The sequence below is a fragment of the Chenopodium quinoa genome, unplaced genomic scaffold (genome assembly GCF_001683475.1).
Source record: "Chenopodium quinoa cultivar QQ74 unplaced genomic scaffold, ASM168347v1, whole genome shotgun sequence".
Lineage (NCBI taxonomy): Eukaryota > Viridiplantae > Streptophyta > Magnoliopsida > Caryophyllales > Amaranthaceae > Chenopodium > Chenopodium quinoa.
This window is the reverse complement of record NW_018745000.1, coordinates 3,034,199-3,061,474: the sequence shown is the minus strand read 5'-3', so window position 1 is coordinate 3,061,474 and position 27,276 is coordinate 3,034,199.

Below are 27,276 nucleotides of genomic sequence, written 5' to 3'. Positions count from 1 at the left end.
ATTGTTTTATTGTTGCTTCGCTGATTTTTTTTACTTGCTTTTTGAATGTTATACAATTGCACATCTTCCAATCCCAGGGTTAAGCGAATGTGGGTTGAAGAAATGAAGGCCAAACGTTAGACGAGGCTCAAAGTGGTTGATGAAGAAATGGAATATGATTGAACGGGTAACAGGGAATGAAAAGGTTGCAAAGGATCCTCAAATCATTGATGTACCTTGTGTTTAGTTCGGTAATTGATATTTTTTTAAGGATGAGTGAATGAAAAATGCAATGATCAAGATGTAAAGGAAATTACTCATTTTATTAATGGAATAAAGGTGAACGAAACACATGAAACATACAAAAATTTGAAATGGAAAACCTATGCTAGACATGAATAGGGGAATGGAGTTGAATTATAAAAAAAAAGAAATCATGAAATCTTGCACAAAGGATCTGTTATGTGCCTTGTGTTCATTACTTCTTGCCGCCTTGAGGGACAAGAAGTTTGTTTGCATCCACCAAGTCTTGAATGACGTTCTTCAAATTCCAACATTGCTCTGTAGTGTGGCCCCTTCCTTGATGGTACTTGCAATGGGCATGAGATTCCATTTGGCGCTCCTTTCTTCAGATTTTGGCTCTGAAAATGGCCCAATAGGTGTGATCTAGCCTTGACCGTAAAGGCAATCAAAGGCCGCATCATAAATCATTCCTAAAGAAGTGTAAGTTCTTTTCTTCTTGGGCAATGGAGCATTAAGAGCTAACACTTCATTGAGATCAACTTGGCTTATATTGTTGGTAGTATTTTCGTGCTTTTAAGACAAAGAAGAAGGATGGTCGTTCTTCTTGTTTTTCCAAGTGTTATTATTGTTACAACCGGCAGTCTTTGTTAGATCATCCTCGATATTGATGCCAATGTCATATACAACTTTAAAAGTGTTCAAAGGAAGAAATGTGAGATATTGCTTGTACTTGTGAGTCAAATTTTGGATGAAGAGGCGAATCATCTTTTTTTCTTTGGGAGGATCTACCAAAAGTGTAGTTGTTTCCCTCCACCTGTTCAGATTAGCAGTGAAGCCTTCATTCTCTTTCTGTTTGAGAATGGAGAGTATACGTTCAGAAGTTTTACTTTGAATGTTACACTTGTAACGGTTCATGAAACTGTCGGTGACATTTTGCCAAGTCGCAGTACGCTTGGCATCTAGGGAATAAAACCATTGTTGGAAAGCATGTTCTAAGGAAAAAAGGAACACCGTAGGGAAGAGTGTTATGTTCAATCCCTTAAGAGCCATGGTTGCAGAGAACGCCTTCAAATGGAATATTGGATTGTCAATAGGCTTGAACTTCGGAATATCAGCAGTGAAGAACTTTGCAGGAAGTCTGGTCTTCACATCCAAAGGAGTGGGAGGCCGTTCCACATAGGTGAAATCCTCAGAAATATTGCTCATTTGCTCTTTGATCTTGTCCATTGCAGCCGCAGTAACATTGTTTTGCTCTACTGTTGACTCTGGTTGTGAGTGCTTGTAACATGTTAGTCATTGTTTTAATGGACTTGTTAATGTTCTCAATATCTTCCTTAGTGGCCATTGGGACAAACTGAAAGTAGTTTGAAGGTGATGAGTGACGTGGAAATGGAAAAGTTCTCTTTAAACGCCTCTTAGGTCTAAGAGGTTGATGTAGTAATGACTCGAACTGTACCAGTCTACCCCTGCTCCTTGACTAAGTGTTGTGAAATAAAACAACCGCACTTAATTGTGTGACACATTGCTCAAGATAGGAAAAAAAAAGTCATTTGAAAATAGGTGAGAATAACTCCGATCCACTCATCTTTTATTATGGCGGAAATGGGGGTGGATGAACCTAGTATACGATCATAAACGACATTGTATATGACTCGAGTCAAAAAAATAAAGAAAGTGTGTGGACTATACTTGACTCGTGAGTGATTAAGTGATGTTATAAGACTCGTGGTATGATCGTATGGCTAGACATGTGAACAATAATAAAAATGACTGACGCGAGGACCAAATTAACACGGAAGACTAAAAAAAAAGCTGACTGGACTTATTTCCTAGGCGCCGTGACACGACAAACTGTACCGTGTCATGGTATAAGCTATCGTGACGCTGTGATCTTTTTTTTTTATTTACTGGAAATCCACCGTGCCACGGTGAACTTTCCCGTGGCACGTTAGATGGTGACGTGGCACGGGATTTTTTTTTTTTTTGCGGGAAATCCATCGTGCCACGGTGGAAACTGCCGTGACACGGTGAACTTTCCCGTGGCACGGTGGATGCTGATGTGGCACGTGAATTTTTTTTTTGGTTCTAATTACTAAGTCAGTATGGTCCATTGACAATCGCTAGTCATAAACTAATCCACCATAGACAAAGAAAGATCGTTAAGGTTAGGATCAAAACGACCACATAAAACACATAGGCATAATGATGCAAAGAATAGTTCTCAACCTCAGGTCAAGTTCTATGTTCGACTATGGTCAGGTTTATTTGGTGTCAAAAAGGGTACCATGGTTAAGAGTTTGGACGCATTTTCAAGGCAGCCTCCCTTGAGGGTGTATGCCAACGGGCGGCTCTGTGAGTTCGTGATGAAATCGAACTCGACTCCATGGTTTGGGTGGATTTAATAACTCGGATGAACCCTTATTGCCATGTGCATTTTTGGGTTGATAGAGCTTAAATCCCCTGGGGCTAAGACGCATGTAGAACACACACGTTTTTTCAAAAAAATCGAAGGAAGTTGACTGTGACAAGCGAAAACAAGCCACCGGACTGATTTTAGGATTGTCGTGACACGACAGAGAGCACCGTTCCACGGTGATGCACACCGTTAGAAGGTCTATTGCATTGTGACACGGCAGATTCTTCCGTGGCACGACAGTCAGAAAATCTGACTGGTGCCATGTTTTCCTTCGTACGCAATCAAGTTATTCAATTTTTCCTACAGGACAGACCTAAACGCGACGTTAAAACATCTATGCTTATGGAAAAATGCCAAATTAATCACAGGAATATTTTTCAAGAATCTTTCAAGTCTCATCCACTCATCTTAATTAAATACCGATCACTCAAATCGATAAATAACCAAGAATCCTTCCCAGTGGAGTCGCGAAATTGTAGGCGTCGCTCGAAGTGCGCCTGGGTAAAAGCATGCGGTGAATATGCTTGGCACTCATAGGAAGTGGGAATTGACATAATACGATTAGGGACAAGGAAAGTAGGGAGCCACCAACAAGTTTTTAAGGAACTTGTATACCGTTCACGGATCACAAAAGGCAACCACGATTAAGGGACAACGATAGGTAACAACGATTGACCCATGAAGGTTACACCCCATTCATAATCCATGAGATTACTAACTCCATATGATTCGGAACCACGAAAGGAGGATCGGGGATGATGGTACGAAGTAAGTTATGGAGTCACATTCGCCCGTATTGGCCTCTACTCGATTCTTATAGTGAAAAGTGATTCCTGCGATCTCAAAGGCATGTAAATAAAATATTCAATTTGCTCCAAACTATTATTAGGCTAAATTGGTTAAATGTTAATGCAACATATAATTCTAAAATATTCGTGTTCACTTTAATTAACAACAAGATTAAAAAGGAACCTAAACTAGTTGTCCAAATTATCTTATTAGACGTGATTTTCAATTACATATTCCCTTTAAACATGCATTATGGTGATCAACAAATAATAATAGAATAAACATTAATATTGGAAGTAATTTAACAATAAATTGTTAGTCAAATAAAATATAAATAAACCTAATCATGATACTAGCAATATTAAAATAAAATAAGAGTAATTAAATTAATTTATTACTCACATTCTGCGCGTTCCTTTAAATTGCTAAATCATGAATAAACTGTTTAAATTCAATAAAAATAAAAATCAAATAAAAATTAAAATAAATTAAATAAAAAGTAGAGTTGATTTGGTCCAAACCCTCAATTATTTGTACCTTTCATGCCTTGGTTTAAGGATGAAACCTCGGGTCAAGTATGGACTCCTTGGAGTGCTTAGGAATATAGGTTTGAGGCTTAGAAAATGAGAGAAAGAGAAAAGAATGATTTTCGATTTAAAAGAGAGAAAGAGAGAAGGATTTGATGCCCTGAACTGTAGAAAGGGGGGTCCTATTTATAGGGAAAATGAGCAGAGGGAACAGACGGAACCGTAAGAAGATAAAAACCCTAAACAATAACACCGCGACACGGCAAAGAACACCGCGACACAGCAAAGAACACCGCGACACGGTGCCAGGAACCGTCAGACGGGGGAAGGCACCGACTGACGGGGGAAAATCCCGTGACGCAGTGGACAACTGGAGTGACGCGGGAAATATTTGACCTATGGGAAGTGAAAACGCGTGAAGGGTTTACGCGGAAAAGACACGAGAAAATTCCATGACACGGCACACGTACCGTGAGACGGAAGTGTCCACTGTGGCACGGTATAGTACACCGTGTCACGGTATGGGAAAACGCGGAATTTACACAGAAAAAGCACCGTGACACGGTGGGAAATACCGTGTCACGGCAGCAGGTACCGTGTCACAGCAACAGGTACCGGGCCACGATGGAATTTGACGCAAAAAAGCTTCAAAAATGGCATTGTGACACGATGTATAGTACTGTGTCATGGCACCAGGCACCGTCAGACGACCGTCAGATGGGACACACTCCCGTGACACGGTGCTTTTACGTTGTGCGCTGTGATTCCATTTTTTTACCAGTTTTTAAAATCATCATAACTTTTTATCGGTAACTCGGAATAAAGCATATAATATATCATTGGAAACTTATCAAGTCTAATTTCCAACCCAATTATAATCAGGTCAAAATGATTTGTATATTTTAAGATATGGTCGTTTTAATAGAAGGGTGGCAGTTTTGGGCTGAGTTTAGTGTTTTGCTCATATCTTTTTCATTATAGCTCAGAATTGGGCTTACGATATATGGTTGGAAAGCTTATTTCAAGGCCTATTCAACCAAATAATAATTGAATCAAAATTACACGAAAAGTGGACACGAAAAGTGGATAACAAGCTATGGTTTAGGGAAATAAGCTAGGAAATGGATTAGTTCATGAAATATATTGGATAGAACATGTATTTAAGCACTCCAAAGATTAAATACTCAACCTGACCAACAATGGCAGTGAAAGGTGTTCATCATCGGGTTTGGTTTTGGGGAGACATTTTTAGGTGTCTACAGAAGCCCCCACTTTGACTGAGTTTGTAGAAACGTCAGTTTCGAAAACGATAGTCAAAGTAGTATATAGGGACAGAGAATGATTTAAGACGTTCTGCGATCCTAAATCACTCTGTATACGCCGATACCTGCAGAAAAATATTAGTTCCAAAGATAAAAGAGTAAGGGAATAGAATGCTTATCTGACACCAGCGTATCGGTGACAAATGAGTTTGGTAGTTTTCTATGCTTGAAGAAATCTACCAGATGATACTTTCCATGCTTGAGGAAAGCCGACATATGAATTTGGCGGTTTTCTATGCTTGAAGAAATCCACCGGATAATACTTTCCATGCTTGAGGAAAGTCGACAGATGATGTGATTGCAAGTCTCTATGTATGAAGAACCTTGCTCCGTGAAATGATGGTGGTTCGATTGTCCCCGAACGTAGGCTGTAGTTGGTTCCCTTGTCCCCGAACGTGGGCTGTAGATGGTCCGCTTGTCCCCGGACGTGGGCTGTAGATGGCCCGCTTTTCCCTGGATGTGGGTTGTAGATGGTTCGCTTGTCCCTGAACGTGGGCTGTAAAAGGTTCGCTTGTCCCTTAACGTGGGATGTAATTGGTTAGCTTGTCCCCGAACGTGGGCTGTAGATGGTCCGCTTGTCCCCGGACTTGGGCTGTAGGTGGTCCGCTTGTCCCCGGATGTGGGCTATAGATGGTTCGCTTGTCCTCGGACGTGGGCTGTAATTGAGACTTGCAAAATGAAATTTTCCAAGGGACTCGTATAGACTATGATTGACTTGACCAACTGACTTGACCAAGCTTTGACTTTACACGACATGACATGTGTATAGCTTGTGGTTGTGTGTGTATAGTTTGAGTTGTGTGTGCACATACACAAGCAATCGAAAATGCAAAAGCAAAAACAATTCTGACATTTTTGTCATGAGATGAGTGGAGGGTACCGACTCTCTCCTAAGAAAGACGTGAAAAAAAGTTTTATTTTCGAACTTCCCTCGATGAGAAAATTTTAAAATCGCATAGATTAAATTGCTTGTCTTGAAAATAATTTATGCATGATGCATGTTCTTAGGCCAGGAGGCTAAGGACAATTACATCATGTGACACGATAGATGAATGAACTTAGGTCATGGAGCTAAGCATCATATATGGTGTAAAGAAATGATCTTGAATGTCACTTAGGTCTTGAAGCTAAGAAGTGATTATTGCTTAATGAACATTGCTTAGGTCAAGGAGCTAAGAACGATATGCTTTGTATGATTACAAATCATTGATATATAAATGTTGCTTAGCACATTATGCGATGCATAAAACAATGAACATTGCTCAGGTCAGGAAACTAAGTAAGTATACAACGTTTCTTCTAATGAATGTTGTCTTGAAAGATGATGAAGCATGCGCGGTAGGGAAACAAGATTTCATGATAAAAGGTTCCTAAGGGAAAGCTGATATGGCTATGTATGTGTGAAAGACGTGTGTGAAAGTGATACTAGGTGAGGTTGCAATGGCTATGGTGAGGGAAATAGATGTGAGAAGAGTCGAGATGGTGACTCTTTAGGATAGGTACGCTAAACAATGTGGGTTCAATCCCCCAAGTCTAGCTCTAGATGGATAGGGTTATAGGATTAAGCATTGGATATTCTTTGACTCGATCATGCAAATGAATGTGGCCGCACCTCAATGTGAGGTTGCCTACGTATCCGTTAGGAATCAGGCCGAACGTAGCTCTAACTGAACTTTGCACAAGTGTGTGTACACCTCAAAGAGGTATTTCAACGATTGTAATATGGTTAAGTTGATGGTTTAAAGAAGAAAAGGGTACAAGGCTCAAGACCCAAGAGAATCCCCAAGATGTGTACTTGTGAATTTGAAAAATTTCAATTTTGCAAGTTTATTTTCTTTTTTTATTATTATTTTGAATTAATGTAGGCAATCTCAGATCATGCGGTCCATCAGTCACTTAGCATTCATGTTTCTCAGGCACGGTACCAAGCACTCAATGAGAGACGCAATATGAGACGTGTTCATATCAAAAACATTGGAACACTTGCGTTTAGACATTGTTTTATTGTTGATTTGCTGCCTTTTTTACTTGCTTTTTGAATGTTATACAATTACACATCTTCCAATCCCAGGGTTAAGTGAATGTGGGTTGAAGAAATGAAGGCCAAATGTTAGAAGAGGCTCAAAGTGGTTGATGAATAAAACGGAATGTGATTGAACGGGTAACAGGGAATGACAGGGTTGCAAAGGTACCTCAAATCATTGATGTACCTTGTGTTTAGTTCGGTAATTGATTAATTTTTTTTATAAGGATGAGTGAATGAAAAATGCTATTATCAAGATGTAAAGGAAATTGCTCATTTTATTAATAGAATAAAGGTGAACGAAACACATGAAACATACAAAATTTGAAATGGAAAACCTATGCTAGACATGAATAGAGGAATGGAGATGAATAATAATAATAAAAAGAAATCTTGAAATCTTGCACAAAGGATCTGTTATGTGCCTTGTGTTCATTACTTCTTGCTGCCTGGAGGGATAGGAAGTTTGTTTGCATCCACCAAGTCTTGAATGACGTCCTTCAAATTCCAACATTGCTCTGTAGTGTGGCCCCCTTCCTTGATGGTACTTGCAATGGGCATTGGGATTCCATTTGGCGCTCCTTTCTTCAGGTTTTGGCTCTGGAAATGGCCCAATAGGTGTGATCAAGCCTTGACCGTAAAGGCGATCAAAGGCCGTATCATAATTTATTCCGAAAGAAGTGTAAGTTCTTTTTTCTTGGGCAATGGAGCATCAAGAGCTAACACTTCATTGAGATCAACTTGGCTTATATTGTTGGTAGTATTTTCGTGCTTAGAAGACAAAGAAGAAGGATGGTTGTTCTTCTTGTTTTTCCAAGTCTTATTATTGTTACTACCGGCAGTCTTTATTAGATCATCCTCGATATTGATGCCAATGTCATATACAGTTTCAAAAGTGTTCAAAGGAAGAAATTTGAGATGTTGCTTGTACTTGTGAGTCAAATATTGGATGAAGAGGTAAATCATCTCTTTTTTCTATGGGAAGATCTACCAAGAGTGCAGCTATTTCCCTCCACCTTTCAGATAAGCAGTGAAGCCTTCATTCTCTTTCTGCTTGAGAATGGAGAGTTCACGTTCAGAAGTTTTACTTTGAATGTTACACTTGCAATAGTTCATGAAACTATCGGTGACATCTTGCCAAGTCGCAGTACGCTTGGCATCTAGGGAATAAAACCATTGTCGGCAAGCATGTTCTAAGGAAAGAGGGAACATCGTAGGGAAGAGTGTTACGCCCAATCCCTTAAGAGCCATGGTTGCAGAGAACGCCTTCATATAGAATATTAGATTGTCAGTAGGCTTGAACTTTGGAATATCAACAGTGAAGAACTTTGCAGGGAGTCTATTCTTCACATCCAAAGGAGTAGGAGGTCATTCCACATAGGTGAAATCCTCAGAAATCTTGCTCACTTGCTCTTTGATCTTGTCCATTGCAGCCGCAGTAACATTGTTTTACTCTACTGTGTTGACTCTGGTAGTGAGTGCTTGTAACATGTTAGACATTGTGTTAATGGACTTGTTAATGTTCTCAATATCTTCCTTAGTGGCTATTGGGACAAACTGAAAGTAGTTTGAAGGTGATGAGTGACGTGGAGATGGCAAAGTTCTCTTTAAACGCATCTTAGGTCTAAGAGGTTGATGTAGTAATGACTCGAACCGTACCAATCTACCCCTGCTCCTTGACCAAGTGTTGTGAAATAAAACAACCGCACTTAATTGTTTGACACATTGCTCAAGATAGGAAAAAAAAAGTCATTTGAAAATAGGTGAGAATAACTCCGTTCCACTCATCTTTTATTTTGACGGAAATAGGGGTGCATGAACCTAGTATACGATCATAAACGACATGGTGTATGACTCGAGTCAAAAAAATAAAGAAAGTGTGTGGACTATACTTGACTCGTGAGTGATTAAGTGATGTTATAAGACTCGTGGTATGATCGTATGGCTAGACATGTGAACAATTATAAAAATGACTGACGTGAGGACCAAATTAACACGGAAGACTAAAAAAAAGTTGGCTGGACTTATTTCCTAGTCACCGTGACATGACAAATTGTACTGTGTCACGGTACAAGCTGCCGTGACGCGATGATTTTTTTATTTTTTTAACTGGATATCCACCGTGCCATAGTGGAAATTGCCGTGACACAGTGAACTTTCCCGTGGCACGGTGGATGGTAACGTGGCACGGGAATTTTTTTTTTGCGGGAAATCCACCGTGCCACGGTGGTAACTGCCGTGACACGGTGAACTTTTCCGTGGCACGGTGGATGCTGACGTGGCACGTGATTTTTTTTTTTGGCGCTAATTATTAAGTGAGTATGGTCCATTGACAATCGTTAGTCATAAACTAATCCACCATAGACAAAGAAAGATCGTTAAGGTTAGGATCAAAACGACCACATAAAACACATAGGCATAATGATGCAAAGAATAGTTCTCAACCTCAGGTCAAGTTCTATGTTCGACTATGGTCAGGTTTATTTGGTGTCAAAAAGGGTACCATGGTTAAGAGTTTGGACGCGTTATCAAGGCGGCCTCCCTTGAGGGTGTATGCCAACGGGCGGCTCTGTGAGTTCGTGATGAAATCGAACTCGACTCCATGGTTTGGGTGGATTTAATAACTCGGATGAACCCTTATTGCCATGTGCATTTTTGGGTTGATAGAGCTTAAATCCCCCGGGGCTAAGACGCATGTAGAACACACACGTTTTTTCAAAAAAATCGAAGGAAGTTGACTGTGAGAAGAGAAAACAAGCCACCGGACTGATTTTAGGATTGTCGTGACACGGCAGAGAGCACCGTTCCACGGTGATGCACACCGTTAGACGGTCTATTGCACTGTGACACGGAAGATTCTGTCGTGGCACGACAGTCAGAAAATCTGACTGGTGCCCTGTTTTCCTTCGTACGCAATCAAGTTATTCAATTTTTCCTACGGGACAGACCTAAACGCGACGTTAAAACGTCTATGCTTATGCAAAAATGCCAAATTAATCACAGGAATATTTTTCAAGAATGTTTCAAGTCTAATCCACTCATCTTAATTAAATACCGATCACTCAAATCGATAAATAACCAAGAATCCTTCCCAGCGGAGTCGCCAAATTGTAGGCGTCGCTCGAAATGCGCCTACGTAAAAGCATGTGGTGAATATGCTTGGAACTCATAGGAAGTGGGAATTGACATAATACAATTAGGGACAAGGAAAGTAGGGAGCCGCCAACAAGTTTTACTTTGAATGTTACACTTGTAACAATTCATGAAACTATCCGTGAACGGTGTAACCCTCCACATGATCATTGGGTATTAGGTAAAATCCGGTTTGGGCCTAGTTTAGTATTTTGGCCATAACTTCCTCATTATTCATCGGATTTGGGCAATATATAGTTGGAAAGTTATTTTCGAGCCCGATCCAAATATTTTTCATAAATAGAGTAAGAAAAAAAGGAATATTTTTGAAAATAGAAAAAGAGATATTTTAATAAAAACAACCACATCACTAGACCTTTCACATTTTCACCTCGTTCGATAATCAAATAACGTGAAAGGCATTCATCACTAGAGTTTTTATGGCCGAATTTGACCATTAAAACCTTCGTTTTGGCCAAATTTCGTGAATTTTGTTGCGAAAACCTTCGTACTAACCATGAAAATCTTTGCTTAACCTTCGTTTTGGTAAAAGAAAAGAGGCAAAGAAGAGTAGAGGCAAGGAGAAAGACAACAAAGAGGAAAAGAAAAGAGGAGATCGAAGCTTCTACAGAAAGAGGAGATTGAAGCTTCTACAAAAAGAGGAAAGGAGAGAGAAAGGGTGGAAAGACCAAAAGACCGAAAGAGGCTAGAGAAATATTAGGTTTTTTTTTTCTTTATATGCTATGTACTATTAAGAGTTGGGCTAGGGTTTTTTAGAGTTGGGCCAAAAATTCGGTTTGGTTTCGGTTTTTCATTTTCTGAAACCGAAACCAATCCATATAATTTCGGTTTCTTGATTTGCAAACCGAAACTGAACCACTTTTGAAAAAATCGAACCATATTTGTTATTCGGTTTGGTTTTCGTTTTGGTTTGATTTTAAACCAAATTTGTCTCACCCCTAGGTTCTACTTACACGAACTCTCCCTCTTCCTCCTCATCAGAAGAAATTTCTATAATGATTGGAGTTGGAAGTGGATTTGGATTAGGAATCTCCATGAGGGAACTATCTTCCTCCCCTTAATCTCCATTTTCTGCTTGGCCACCCTTTGAAGAAGAAGAAGAACTCCCTGATTGGTGACTAGGAGAAGGGGGATTTTTCCCTATTGGTTGTCAAAATAATAGTCAGGGTATGAAAGATGGAAATGTCAATAATAAGCTTTCTTGACCCTAACAAGATAAGAGGTTAAAAATCGGTAGTCCGGGTAACATTGTCCATAATAATCTCTATATTTGTGGTAGTTTGGGATGTTCCCTGGTAAATAGAAATCTAGAAATTTTTGCTTTGACAGCATAATAAGGAGGCTCCTCTGGTAGGCAGTGGACAATCATAGCTGAAATACGATCAGGATTATCATAAACCATGTCCCTTTGGACATTGCTCATGTAGGAACAATAATAGCGAATCTTTTGAACATAATCGTAGGGATGTTAATTGTTTTTCTTAGTGAGAATGCCCAATTGAGTGTATCTTCTAGAAAGAATCGACATCTGGTAAAGAAAAGACTTAGAAAAGAATTCCTTTTCCCAAAGAAAACAAAATAATACAGTTCTTGCATGAATTAGGTTTAATGTTCAATCAAACAATTTTTTTTTCTTATTTCTAATCACATAAACACATGCTCTCAAGCAATTTATTCACATGATTAAACATTCACAACCTAAATATTAATGCACACAAGAACATGATTATTTTTAACTTATATGCCCAATTTCTTTCCTACCGATTCTCACCAATATGCTGTAAAAGAATTAAACACATAATACTTACCATAATCCTTGCTTTCCTGCAAAATGAACAAACGAAAAAAATATTTTTGACTCCTTTTAATTCAAATTTTCAAAAATAAAAAAGGAAGAAGACCAAAAATTTTCAGCCCTCCCCCCCTAAAAAAAATTTCGAACACTTATTACAATAAAAAAAAAATTTAGGACCTATATAAAAAAACCGAACCCCCTTTAATAAAAAAAATTCGGATTTTTAATTCAATCAAATAAAATATTTGATCTTCTCAAAATAAAATAAAATAACTATCTTAAAAAAATAACTAATATATAAGTACTTGGCCAAGTTTAAAATTTAAATATTTTAAAACATGTTTTTGGCTTTAGTTGTAATAAAATCTCAACCAAAGCTATGATACCACTTTGTAACACCCTAAATATCCCTTTCTTTTAAAATACATGTTTGCCCTGTTTAAAACTATAAATAGGAAAATCTAAGATATTACCACCACCGTAAAAATGGCTAAGGCAACTATCAAAGACACACATCAAAAGACTCTCCTTTAAAAATATTTTTAAACGACTAAACTTAAAAAGTAAACTCACGAAAGTAAAGTCAAACCGAAGTAAACTAAAGTCAAACCTACAACTTGGAACCATTGTAGGCCCTTAACCAAAACCAATTCAATTTAAAAACTTTTATGTTAGTCTTGCAATAGAAATATCATAATATAAATAAAACAATAACACATCTTAAACTTATGGAAACTAGCATGATTCGCTTTTCACTCATGCCCATCATGAATAAACTTCATCACCTGAAAAGCTTCTCTCTACTTGTTTCCACTACTCTCCATTAAAAAATGGACCATCATTGGGCAAAGGTAAAGACAAATCCAACAAGAACACTAGCAGGAAAGTTGAGTACATAAGCGTATTTAAACAAACTAATATGCATTTACCTATCAACACACAACTTACCTTATTGCACCTATTTTTCAAGCACACAACATTCAACAAAACTTCTCAACTAAGTAACTAAATAATTTATGTAGTTTTGATTACGCATCGAACGGGTTTCCACCCTAACCTGTCCCAATAAAGAGGTACTAACACGGGAGCTAACTGTGCTAGTATAAAAGAACCACTCGTAAGTGGCGGAATTCCTGCGCGTAATAATAAAAGGAATGTACAACATCTTGTACTCCAATCGAAGTTATACTTAAATATAAAACCCCATAACTCACCTCATATGTTCATACTCAAGGTATATACGTTCCAAGAGTTTTGGTGCGTAATCTCTTTCACTTTACGTTCTTTACAATTTATTAAACTTGGTGATGACTCTCAAATCATAACAACATCAAACATCTTAATTATTCAAACAATTAAGAAATTTAATTTAATTCTTGAATAATTAGTGACCACATAATATTTAATGTTGAACCCTTTTTAATTCTACCTCAGTGTCAAAGACAACTTAAACGCTTAATGCGGCAAAAATCCTATCCCTCGATGTTAAAAACACCTTAAGTGCACTAAGGCACCAACATACAATTTATTCCTTGTGTACCTAGACACTTACATAGCTCCTTTCTCATGCTTATAACATCAATAAAAATTATATGAACCATAATAAAATTCCCTTTTAATATTCCAATCCAAATTAAACATTTTGTTTAATTAAACATGTTTTCAATCATGCCATAAATAAAAGTGTGGTTCATATTCGACATTCAAAACTATAATTTTCCAACCAATAATCCATCACAAATAAATCATGCTTCATAGTTGAATCACCAATAACAACCAAATCACAATTTCCATTCTAAATCTAGCATGATACTACTTGTAATCAATTAATCACATCTAGCATGCTACAACATCATAAAAAATTACTACGTACGCGAACGTACCTTGAATACGATCTTAATATCGCCACGACTAATAGAAATTACTCACTTCGAAGTCTCCTACAACTTAAAATAATAAAAGAGTATTAAAATCCACTCTACACAAATTTCCAACAATATATAATATTATTAAATCAATCATAATTTAATTAAAATAAGCTGAAATTATATTTAAAAAAATCTATCCCAATTAATGGATAATTAAAATTTCTTAAAGAAACTTGATTTTTAATATACTACTAAAAATTCCAGCATTATATATTAATGAAAACTTGTTGTAATTAGGCTTTAAAACACTTAAATTAAAGGTTTAAACCACCCTAAATCATAATCCTTTAATAATTAATAATTTATGAATTTAGGGTTTCAAAATTGGGGCTTTTTGAATAGAATTATAACTTGAAAATTAAATTACATACAACTTATAATCAAACATAATAATCTTAATCACAAAATCCATATTTAATAATTATATTTAAGTTTTAATAAAAATTAAAAAGAAAGATTAAGTTTTTTTTTCCGGAAAAACCGCAAGGCAGCCGCCACCACGACAGGGCTGGGCTGCGGCTGCTGCCGCTTGCGCTGATGGATGTGGTGGCTGCCAGTGGTGCGTGGTGGTGGATCCAGTCAGCCATGATAAAAGGGGAAGGGGAAAAAGAAAGAAAAAGAAAAGAAAATAAAGGAGAAGGGAGAGAAATTTACCTTAGGTTTTCTATACTCTGGACAAAGTATAATTTGCCATAGTGTTGAATATTTATACCCTTTCTCTATAAACCCTTCTTCCTAAACTTTCCCTTTTAAATCATTCCTAATCCCTTTCCTAATAAAACTTTACTAATATAAAACTTTCCTAAATTAAACCCCAACTTAAAAAAATAATTAATTAAATAAACTTTCCTTTTATAAAATATTTCCAACTTATTTAAAATAAATAATTAAAATACCATAAATAAAACATTTTAAATTATTTAAATACTTCACAAAAAACTTATTTTAAATAAAATGCGTATAAAAATATGGGGTATTACAAACAAAACCCAACCCCCTCCCTTTTCCCCCATGTTGCTTCATGACCAGCCACCACAAATTTCCCCTAAAAATTAATTTTCCCCCAAAAATCGGAAAATGGGTCTACTTTCATCCGCGCCGAGACCGTTACCTTCGCCGGGGAAGCCATACTCCTGTTTTCCGGCGAAATCAAAGCTTTCCATTTATGACAAAGAGGAAAAGGGAGAGGGATCGGGGTAGTAAGAACGAAGGGGAAGCGACTTCTCTTTTCCGGTTAAGGGTTCGGGGCAACAAGAACAAAGGGGAAAACGGGTCGCGACAACAAGAACGAAGGGGAAAAGGGGTCGGGGCAGCAAGAACGAAGGGGAAAGGGAGAGGAATGGGGTTGCCGGCGTCGGTCTCCGGCAGGGGAGATGAGGGGAGGTGGTTAACGGGAAGGGTTAGTTTTTTTTTATTTTTTAATTAATTATTATTTTTTTAAAAAAATAAACTTAACGAAACCCTAACGGATTCCGTTAAGTAGTAGCGATTTTTAACAAAATGGCATTTGATAGGTAGTAAAATAAAACTAAAAATTTATTAGGTAGAAAAAGTGAAATACATGTGTTTTACAGGTAACAAAATTCAAAATTTCGTAATAGTTATTGAACTTAAATTATTTTTATTGAATCGAAAGTATTTTTACAAAACCAAAATTATTTTTAATGATTAAAACTTATTTTTATTGATTAAAACTTACTTTTATTGATTCTCTATAAATTTTTTTAAACTAAATTAAATATACTACCTTCGCTTCGGATTACTCGCAACTGTTTCCTTAAATGGCTGCTTCACATTACTCGCAATAAATTATTTTCTTTCCTTTTTTAATATGTTTTTGTCTACAAAATGATAATTTTAGCCTTACTTTTTTTTCTAAACATCCTAATTAAATTATAAATCTATTCCTATTACATTAATCCCTAAGGTTAATTAATTTTACTTTACAACCACATCCATCCTAATTCATTCCCCTCCTCATTTACATTCAACATCTTCCTCCATAGTTTTCTCTCTCTTCCTTCATAATCTACCACCTTCAATGGCAACCACCACCATCACCACCGCCACTACCACCGAACACCACCACCACCATCTTTAATGGAAACCACCACCTACATCGCCGCCTCATATTCTCTCTCTTCCTTTGCCTTTTGTTTCCTCATAGGCGATGAAACCCAAATTCGAAGGTTTTATTGTTAAATTTAACCATCAAAATTCTAGATCTAGAGTTTTGAAGCGTTTTGATGGTTAAATTTAACAAATTCAACCTTTAATTGATGATAGAGAAGGATTGTGGGTTTAATTTCGGTTTCAAATTGTGGGTTTGATTTTGATTGTGGGTTTGGTTTCGGTTTGTGGGTTTGATTTAGGATTTGGGTTCGATTGCTAATTCTTGGTTTTAGTGGGGTTTTGGGCATCGTGGGTTGGATTGGAAATTTTTGGTTTCGGTTGCTACGGGATACGATGGTTTTGGGGTATAGATTGGAGGGTTCGTGGGTGGTGTTGGATGCGTCGGTGTTGGGTGGTAGTGCTGGGTACGTGGTTGTGTTGGGTGGTGGTGTAGGGTTCAGTGCTGGGTGGTCGGTGCTATGGAGGGTTCGTGGGTGGTGGTGGGTGGTTTCGGTGATGCTGGGTGGTGGTGGTAGTTAGCTTTGGGTGCTGCAGGGTGGTGTGGGACTGGACTGTGGGTGGTGGGGTATTTACTTGAATTTTGCTTTTTTTAAAACTTAAAATAGGAAAATCTAAGACATTACTTGTAGGGAATATTTCAAGCCATCCCACACTTGAGCCTCACTGTGATTACACACTTAAGCATGGTGGCGTCTAAAGGGAAGGAAACTAGAGTAAAAGAGTCTCCAACAAGTTTTAGGAACTTGCAAACCATTCATAGGGTGAAGGTTACACCCCTTAACGATCCAGGAGATCGTTAACTCCAATAGGTCTAGAACTATGACTGGAAGTTTGGGGATGAAGGTACAAATCCAACCTAAAAGAGATTGAACGTGCCCTTAAAATAGGCCTCTACTTTATTCTTCTCATATTCATGTACGCTTTTTACTAACATTCAATCATTAGATTAACCCTAAACCTGTTTAATCTATGTTGGTTGAATATTAATGCAAAACAAATCTATTATTGGCGATCACTTGAATTATAATCAAATTAACCTAAACAAAATTATTAATTATCTTATTAAGCATGATTAAAAGTACAAATTCCCTTTAAACATGCATAAAAGGCGTGATCAAGCAATAACAACATAATAACAATAATAATTATAAATCATGACAATAATCATAATAACAATCTCAATTATGTTAAAGCATAATATTAATAGCAAGATCCTAGGCATGATACTAACAAGATTAATAACAAATCCTAGCATGTCACTAAGCAATGAAGATCAAAGCTTTAACCCTAACATGAAACTAATTTAAAATGATATTAGGAAAGAATAGGAAGCATCATAGAAACATACATTATATTAGAAATATTAATTAACCGTAAGCATGGTACTAAGAAGCAATAAAACATCCTAACATGATACTAGGAATCAAAATATTATTCTAAGCGTGATTTCTATATCAAAAGAATAATTAGACAATTAAAGCACTTACTTCGATGCCTCGTACCTCTTTCTAATAACAAAATACACGCGTTAGTAACTTCAAGGGAAAAAAATAAACAAACAATTAAATCAAATAATTGAAATAGGGATTTGGGACCAAAGCCTTAGAAATATCAAACCTTTCATGTCTAGGGCGAAGGCAACTTCGAACTTGGCTAGGTGTGTCTAGAACTAATGTATGAGAAATTTTTTGAGAGGGAAGGTTTAGAAAAAGAAGAGAGAGAAAGAAAACTTCTAGCTTTTAGAGAGAGAGAGAGAGAGAATAGAGAATTCTAGGTGTTAATGATTTGAAAACAGGGAGATAAGACCCCTATTTGTAGAAAAAATAACACGGGATCGAAGAAAATCATATTCGGAATAAAATACCACATGCGCAAACGACAGGAGCCAGCGCCAGACGACAAGCTCGTCACCAAACGATGAAGGCCAGCGCCAAGCAACGAAGGTCAGTGCCTAGCGACGACTTTGTCGTCTTGCGCTGGTCCAAAAGTTAACGTATTTTTCCACGTGTAATTACCCTACAAACCGGTTACAAGTAATTATGCGTCCGAGCAGTTTTTGAAATCAGATTTAATATATTTTTTTCTAAATAAAACATCTTTAATATATAATTATCAACCCTAACTTTATTAGAATTAAAAAAAAACCTTCTAGATATTCCTAGAAGACTAAAATCAATCCTAATTATTTTAGGAATAATAATTAATAGGTCCTCCTCTAGATCATTAGGTCACCTTTAAAATCATTGAGCCTAATCTAATTTCATCAGAATTGGACTTATAATATATCATTGGAAAGCTCTTTTTGAGCCTAATCCAACTACATTATTATTGGACCCTTATTATGGACCAAACCAAATTAGACTGGTTATTTTTCATAAATAATGTAGGAAAAAAATATTTTCAAAAACATAAAGAGAAATATTTTAATAAAACAACCTCAACACTAGATTTTCCACACCCTCACTTCGTTCAATAATCAAATGACGTGAAAGGTATTCATCACTGGGTTTGGTTTTGGGGAGACACAATTGGGTCTCTACAGAAGCCCACACTTTGACTGAGTTTGGAGAAACGTATGTTTCGAAAACAAAAATTTGTCGTCTCGCACTGGTCCATAAGTCAACGTGTTTTCCCATGTGTAATTACCATACAAACCGATTACAGGTAATTATGCGTCCGAGCAGTTTTTGAAATCAGATTTAATATATTTTATTCTAAATAAAACATCTTTAAAATATAATTATCAATCATAACTTTATTAGAATTAAAAAGAACCTTCTAGATATTCCTAGAAGACTAAAATCAATCCTAATCATTTTAGGAATAATAATTAATAGGTCCTCCTCTAGATCATTGAGCCACCTTTTAAAATCATTGAGCCTAATCTAATTTCATCGAAATTGGGCTTATAATATATCATTGGAAAGCTCTTTTTGAGCCCAATCCAACTACACTATTATTGGACCCTTATTATGGACCAAACAAAATTAGACTGGCTATTTTTCATAAATAATGTAGGAAAAAAATATTTTTAAAAACAAAAAGAGAAATATTTTAATAAAACAACCTCAACACTAGATTTTCCACACCCTCACTTCGTTCAATAATCAAATGACGTGAAAGGTATTCATCACTGGATTTGGTTTTGGGGAGACACAATTGGGTCTCTACAGAAGCCCCCACTCTGACTGAGTTTGGAGAAACGTATGTTTCGAAAACAAAAGTTTGTCGTCTCGCACTGGTGCATAAGTCAATGTGTTTTTCCATGTGTAATTACCTTACAAATCGATTACAGGTAATTATGCGTCCGAGCAGTTTTTGAAATTAGATTTAATATATTGTATTCTAAATAAAACATCTTTAAAATATAATTATCAATCATAACTTTATTAGAATTAAAAAGAACCTTCTTGATATTCCTAGAAGACTAAAATCAATCCTAATCATTTTAGAAATAATAATTAATAGGTCCTCCTCTAGATCATTGGGCCACGTTTAAAATCATTGGGCCTAATCTAATTTCATCGGAATTGGGCTTATAATATATCATTGGAAAACTCTTTTTGAGCCCAATCCAACTACACTATTATTGGACCCTTATTATGGACCAAACCAAATTACAGTTGCTATTTTTCATAAATAATGTAGGAAAAAAATATTTTCAAAAACAGAAAGAGAAATATTTTAATAAAAATAACCTCATCACTAGACTTTCCACACCCTTACTTCGTTCAATAATCAAATGACGTGAAAGATATTCATCACTGGATTTGGTTTTGGGGAGACACAATTGGGTCTCTACAAAAGCCCCCACTTTGACTGAGTTTAGAGAAACTAATGTTTCGAAAACAAAAGTTTGTCATCTCACACTGGTCCAAAAGTCAACGTGTTTTTCCATGTGTAATAACCTTACAAACTGGTTACAGGTAATTATGCGTCCGAGCAGTTTTTGAAATCAAATTTAATATATTTTTTTCTAAATAAAACATCTTTAATATATAATTATCAACCCTAACTTTATTAGAATTAAAAAAAACCTTCTAGATATTCCTAGAAGACAAAAATCAATCCTAATTATTTAAGGATTAATAATTAATAGGTCCTCCTCTAGATCATTGGGCCACGTTTAAAATTATTGAGCCTAATCTAATTTCATCATAATTGGGCTTATAATATATCATTGGAAAGCTCTTTTTGAGCCCAATCCAACAACACTATTATTGGACCCTTATTATGGACCAAACCAAATTAGACTGGCTATTTTTCATAAATAATGTAGGAAAAAAATATTTTCAAAAACAGAAAGAGAAATATTTTAATAAAAACAACCTCATCACTAGACTTTCCACACCCTCACTTCGTTCAATAATCAAATGACGTGAAAGGTATTCATCACTGGATTTGGTTTTGGGGAGACACAATTAGGTCTCTACAAAAGCCCCCACTTTGACTGAGTTTGGAGAAACTTATGTTTCGAAAACAAAAGTTTGTCATCTCGCACTGGTCCAAAAGTCAACGTGTTTTTTCATGTGTAATAACCTTACAAACTGGTTACAGGTAATTATGCGTCCGAGCAGTTTTTGAAATCAGATTTAATATATTTTATTCTAAATAAAACATCTTTAAAATATAATTATCAATCATAACTTTATTAGAATTAAAAAGAACCTTCTAGATATTCGTAGAAGAATAAAATCAATCCCAATCATTTTAGGAATAATAATTAATAGGTCCTCCTCTAGATCATTGGGCCACGTTTAAAATCATTGGGCCTAATCTAATTTCATCGGAATTGGGCTTATAATATATCATTGGAAAGCTCTTTTTGAGCCCAATCCAACTACACTATTATTGGACCCTTATTATGGACCAAACTAAATTACACTGGCTATTTCATAAATAATGTAGGAAAAAAATAATTTCAAAAACAGAAAGAGAAATATTTTAATAAAAACAACCTCATCACTAGACTTTCCACACCCTCACTTCGTTCAATAATCAAATGACGTGAAAGGTATTCATCACTGGATTTGGTTTTGGGGAGACACAATTGGGTCTCTACAGAAGCCCCCACTTTGACTGAGTTTTGAGAAACTTATGTTTCAAAAATAAAAGTCAAAGTAGCGATAGGGACGAAGAATGATTCAGAACGTTATGCGATCCTAAATCATTCTTTTAACGCCTATACTTGCAAACTAGCGTTAGTTAAAACAGATAAGAGAGTTAAGAAATGTGTATCTTGCATCGTCGAGCACATGTCTCTGTAGTAACCGATTTATTACGATCTTCCTCAAGCTAAGGGATACCGCCTGAAGGCTGCTACACTTGTAACTGCCTCTAATTTCCGCTGTGATAATCTTCCGCAAGATAGGAAACACTATCGAAGATTGCTTCGCTTGAAATGACCTTCTATCGCCTTGTGACAATCTTCTGCAAGCTAGGGAACACGATCGAAGATAAATTCTCTTGAAATCACCTCCTACTTTTGACAACCTTCCACATCCTAGGGAACGCCATCGAAGATAACTTTGCTTGAAGTCATCTTCTATTTTCTAACAACTTTCCACATCTTCAGGAACGCCGTCAAAGATAACTTCCCTTGAAGTCATCTTCTGTTGTTTGTGACAACTCTCCACAAGCTAGGGAACGTCGTCGAAGATAACTCCTCTTGAAGCCATCTTCAGTTTTGCTGACAAATTTCCACATCTTAGGGAACGCTATCAAAGAAAACTTTTCTTGAAGTCATCCTCAGTCGTTGCGATAATATTCCAAAGAAAATTACTAAAGACCAACGCTTGTCAATCCTTAAAACTCACTTGAACTTTGCTGCCGTGATATTTGCTGAAATTTCCGCGATGCCAGTACGTCGGCGTATTTTGCTTCTTGTGAAACATTACGTTGGTGCTTTTTACTTTTTGTGAACCATTATGTCGGTGCCTTTGTGATGAGCCAATGTTTAGGCGCTTTAAGCTAAGTGAGACAATCTTATATCAGGTTCGATCACTTATTCTTATTGTAATAAACCCGATCACTTAATCATGTCAAATTACTTATAGGGGCATACTGGCGGACCAAGGAAGCCAAAATTACTTTATAAGATCCACATGTTCTGTCGCCGCACCAGCGCACGTTGGAAAGCATTGTCGCCGCAATTTTGCTTTGTCAGCGCCTGGCGACCAATTCGTCGTCTGGAGCCGGAGTCGGGTTTTTGAAAAAAAACCCCTTTATTCCCCATTTGCCGTGGCTGTTGATGCTACTATTCGTTTTCGCTCGAAACTTCAATTTGGTCGTTCTTGCTCGTTGTAGGCGTCGCTCGAAGTGCGCCTACGTTAAAGCATGTGGTGAATATGCTTGGCACTCATAGGAAGTGGGAATTGACATATACAATTAGGAACAAGGAAAGTAGGGAGCCGCCAACAAGTTTTTAAGGAACTTGTAAACCGTTCACGGATCATAAAAGGAAACCACGATTAAGGGACAACGATAGCAACAACGATAGACCCGTGAAGGTTACACCCCATTCATAATCCATTAGATTACTAACTCCATATGGTTCGGAACCACAAAAGGAGGATCGGGGATGATGGTACGAAGTGAGTCATGGAGTCACATTCGCCCGTATTGGCCTCTACTCGATTCTTTAGTGAAAAGCGATTCCTACAATCTCAAAGGCATACAAAGAGAGATTCAATTTGCTCCAAACTATTATTAAGCTAAATTGATTTAATATTAATGCAACACATAATTCTAAAATATCGTGATCACTTGATTAAACAACAAGATTAAAAAGGATCATATACCGGTTGTCCAAATTATCTTATTAGGCGTGAATTTCAATTACATATTCCCTTTAAACATGCAATATATATAGTGATCAATAATTAATAGAATAAACATTAATACTGGAAGAAATTTAACAATAATAACGTTAATAAAATCAAATAATAATAATATAATCATGATGCTAGCAATAAGAAATAAAAATAAGAGTAATTAAGTGATTAATTACTCACTTTCCGCGTTTCCTTGAATTTCTACATCATGAATAAATTGTTAGTAACTTCAATAAAAATAAAAATCAAATGAAAATTAAATTAAATTGAGGTAGATTTTATTTGGTCCAAACCCTCATTCAATTATACCTTTCACGCCTTGGTTTAAGTATAGAACTTTGGGTATTGCATGAACTCCTTAGAGTGCTTAAGGGAAGTATTATGGAAGAATAGGGAGGCTAGTGTTTAGGCTAAAGAGGGAGAAGAGAATTATTTGATGACCAAGCTTGTTGAATTGGAAAAGGAGTGATATGACCTCTATTTATAGAAAAAAAAGAGGGTCGAAGAATCAAGAAAAGATGGAGTTCGAATCGGATTAAAACCCTTGCGATAGACAGCAGTTTTTACGGTTTTTGTATTTATCATATCTTTTGATCCAGAAATTGGAATAAGATAAATAAGATATCTATGCAAAGCTCCTGAAGTCTAATTTCTAAAACAATTAGAATCGGATTAAAATATTTTATATAATAAAAGATATAGCCGAAATAGTGAGACGGTGTCAGTTTTGGATATAGTTTGACATTTTATTCATATCTTTTCCGTTATAGCTCGAAATTGATATTATAATATATCATTGGAAAGATAACTTCAAGGGATATCCATCCATATAAAATTTGGAGAAAAACTATGAGGCACGAAAATAATATCTGTCTATCTTTGAACGTCTTTCAATTCGGATAGTAATAGGACTTTCAAAAAAAGGAGTTTTATTCAATTTCAAACTTTTTAATCTTATCTTTTCAAAACGGATAATTAGGATCTTTTAGAAACTTATAGAAGATTCCAATTAATCCTAATTGGTTTAGGAATTGGATTAAATCATTTGGACCCTCCACATGATCATTGGGTCGTAAGTAAGGTGGGCTTAGGTTCGGTTTGGGCTCAGTTTAATATTTTGGCCATAACTTATTCGTTATAACTCGGATTTGGGCCTATAATATATCGTTGGAAAGCTCTTTTCAATACCCATCCAAATATTCAATCATGGGACCCAAATTATGGACCAAAATAAACTGGATTAAACGTTTTATAAATAGGACACGAAATGAATGATTTTAAAGGACACGAAATGAATTATTTTGGGTTTAAAGGCACGAAAAGAGGAAAATAAGTTATGATTTGTGGAAATTGGCTAGGAATTGGGTTGGTTTATGAAATGAAAATATGGATTTAAGCACTCCAAGAATAAATACTCAACCCGACCAATAATGGCGGTGAAAGGTTGTTCACCATCGGGTTTGGTTTTGGGGAGACATTTTTAGGTGTCTACAGAAGCCCCCACTTTGACTGAGTTTGTAGAAATGTCAGTTTTAAAAACGATAGTCAAAGTAGTAGATAGGGACGAAGAATGATTTAAGACGTTCTGCGATCCTAAATCACTCTGTATACGCCGATACCTGCAAAAGTATGTTAATTCCACAGATAAAAGAGTAAAGGGATAGAATGCGTATCTGACACTAGTGTGTCAATGAAAAATGAGTTTGGTAGCTTCCTATGCTTGAAGGAATCCACCGGATGACGTTTGTTGAAATGCTTTCCATGCTTGAGGAAAGCCGACTGATGAGTTTGGTAGTTTTCTATGCTTGAAGAAATCTACTAGATGATACTTTCCATTCTTGAGGAAAGTCGACAGATGATGAGATTGCAGGTCTCTATGTATCAAGAACCTTGCGCCGTGAAATGATGGTGGTTTGGTTGTCCCCGAACGTGGGCTGTAGTTGGTTCGCTTGTCCCCGAACGTGGGCTGCAGATGGTCCGCTTGTCCCCGGACGTGGGCTGGTTGTAAATGGTCCGCTTGTCCCCGGACGTGGGCTGTAGATGGTCCGCTTGTCCCCGGATGTGGGCTGTAATTGAGACCTGCAAAATAAAATTTGCCAAGGGACTCGTATAGACTAGGATTGACTTGACCAAGTTTGACATGACATGTGTATGACTTGTGATTGTGTGTGTATAGTTTGAGTGTTTGTGTGTGCAGACACAAGCAACCGAAAATGCAAAAAAAATTCTGTCAATTTTGTCATGAGATGAGTGGAGGGTACCGACTTTCTCCCGAAAAAGAAAGACGTGAAAAATGAAGATTTGTTTTCGAACTACCCTCGATGAGAAAATTTTGAAAAAGTTTTTTGAACTTCCTTACCAGGAAAAACATGAAAAAGGGAGGAAGTTTTGAAAATAGTTTATGCATCATGCATGTTCTTAGGCCAGGAGGCTAAGGACAATTACGTCATGTGACACGATAGATGAATGAACTTAAGTCATGGAGCTAAGCATCATATATGGTGTAAAGATACGAACTTGAACGTCACTTAGGTCTGGAAGCTAAGCACGTATATAGATGAAGTGATTATGAACGTTATTTAGGTCAAGGATATAAGAACGATATGTGTGGGGAATATTTCAAGCGTTAATCCCCTAGCTTGAACCCCACTGTGATCATACACTTTAAGTACGGTGGCGTCAAAAGGGAAAGAAGATAGAGCAAAAGAGTCGCCAACAAGTTTTAGGAACTTGTAAACCGTTCGCAGGGTGAAGGTTACACCCCTTAACGATCCAAGAGATCGTCAACTCCATAAGGTCTTGAACCAAATAGGGTTCGGGGATGAAGGTACAAATCCAACCTAAAAGAGATTGAACCGTCCCTAATAATAGGCCTCTACTTTATTCTGATCGTATTCATGTGCGCTTTCTGACTAACATGCAACCAATAGGATTACCCTAAACCCGTTTAATCTATGTTGGTTGAATATTAATGCACAAACAAATCTATTATTGGCAATCACTTGAATTATAATCATATTAACCCTAACAAGATTATTAAATTATCTTATTAAGCGTGATTACAAGTACAAATTCCTCTTTAAACACGCGTAAAAGGCGTGATCAAGCAATAACAATAAAAATCATCAAGCAACATAATAAATCATCATAAATAATCATAATAATTATAACAATAATTATAACAATTATATCATGAATCATAAAAATAATCATAATAGTGTTAAAGCATAATAATAGCAAGATCCTAGGTATGATACTAAGAAGATTAATAACAAACCCTAACATGTCACTAAACAATAAAAATCAAAGCTTTAACCTTAACATGATACTAACAATCATAAATATTAGGAGGAACATAGGAAGAATCATACTTTTAATCATACTTAATATTAAAATTACCCTAGACATGATACTAGTAATATCATAATAACAACCTAAGCTTGAACTCTATATCATAACATCAATAAAAACCATCAAAATACTAACTTTGATGCCTCGTACCTCTTTCTAATAACAAAATACACGCGTTAGTAACTTCAAGGAAAATAATAATCAAAACAATTAAATTAAATGATTGAAAGAGAGATTTGGGACCAAACCCTCAGAAATTAAAACCTTTCACGTCTAGGACGAAGGCAACTTCGAATATGGCTAGGTGTATCTAGATCTAATGAATGCGGAATTTTGTATTTGAGAGAAGCTAGTTTAGAAAAGAGAAAGAGTAATGGTAGATTGTAGATGATTGTGGATGAATGTGGATGAATGAAAACGGAGTTTTTACGACGTTATTTATAAAGAGAATCAGCCAAAAAGATAAAATATCAAAACAGAGTTCTGGCGCAGATAAAATTGAATTAGCGCCAACGCTGGCTATTGGCGCCAGACGCCAACACTAGTGCCAGGCGCCAATGCTAGCGCCAGGCGCTGCAGCTGGCGTTTGGCGCTGATTCAGAAATTCACGCGTTTTCTTAAAATCAGATAAAAATTGCCGTACAGGAGGATAAAATCGTATTTTCCTCAAAAATGCTATTTGATTCTAATTAAAACTCTGAAAAGTCAACAAAAGTCAATTTATCAATGCTAATTAAATTAGGAATGAAAAGAACCTTCTAGAAGAATCTAGAAGACTAAAACA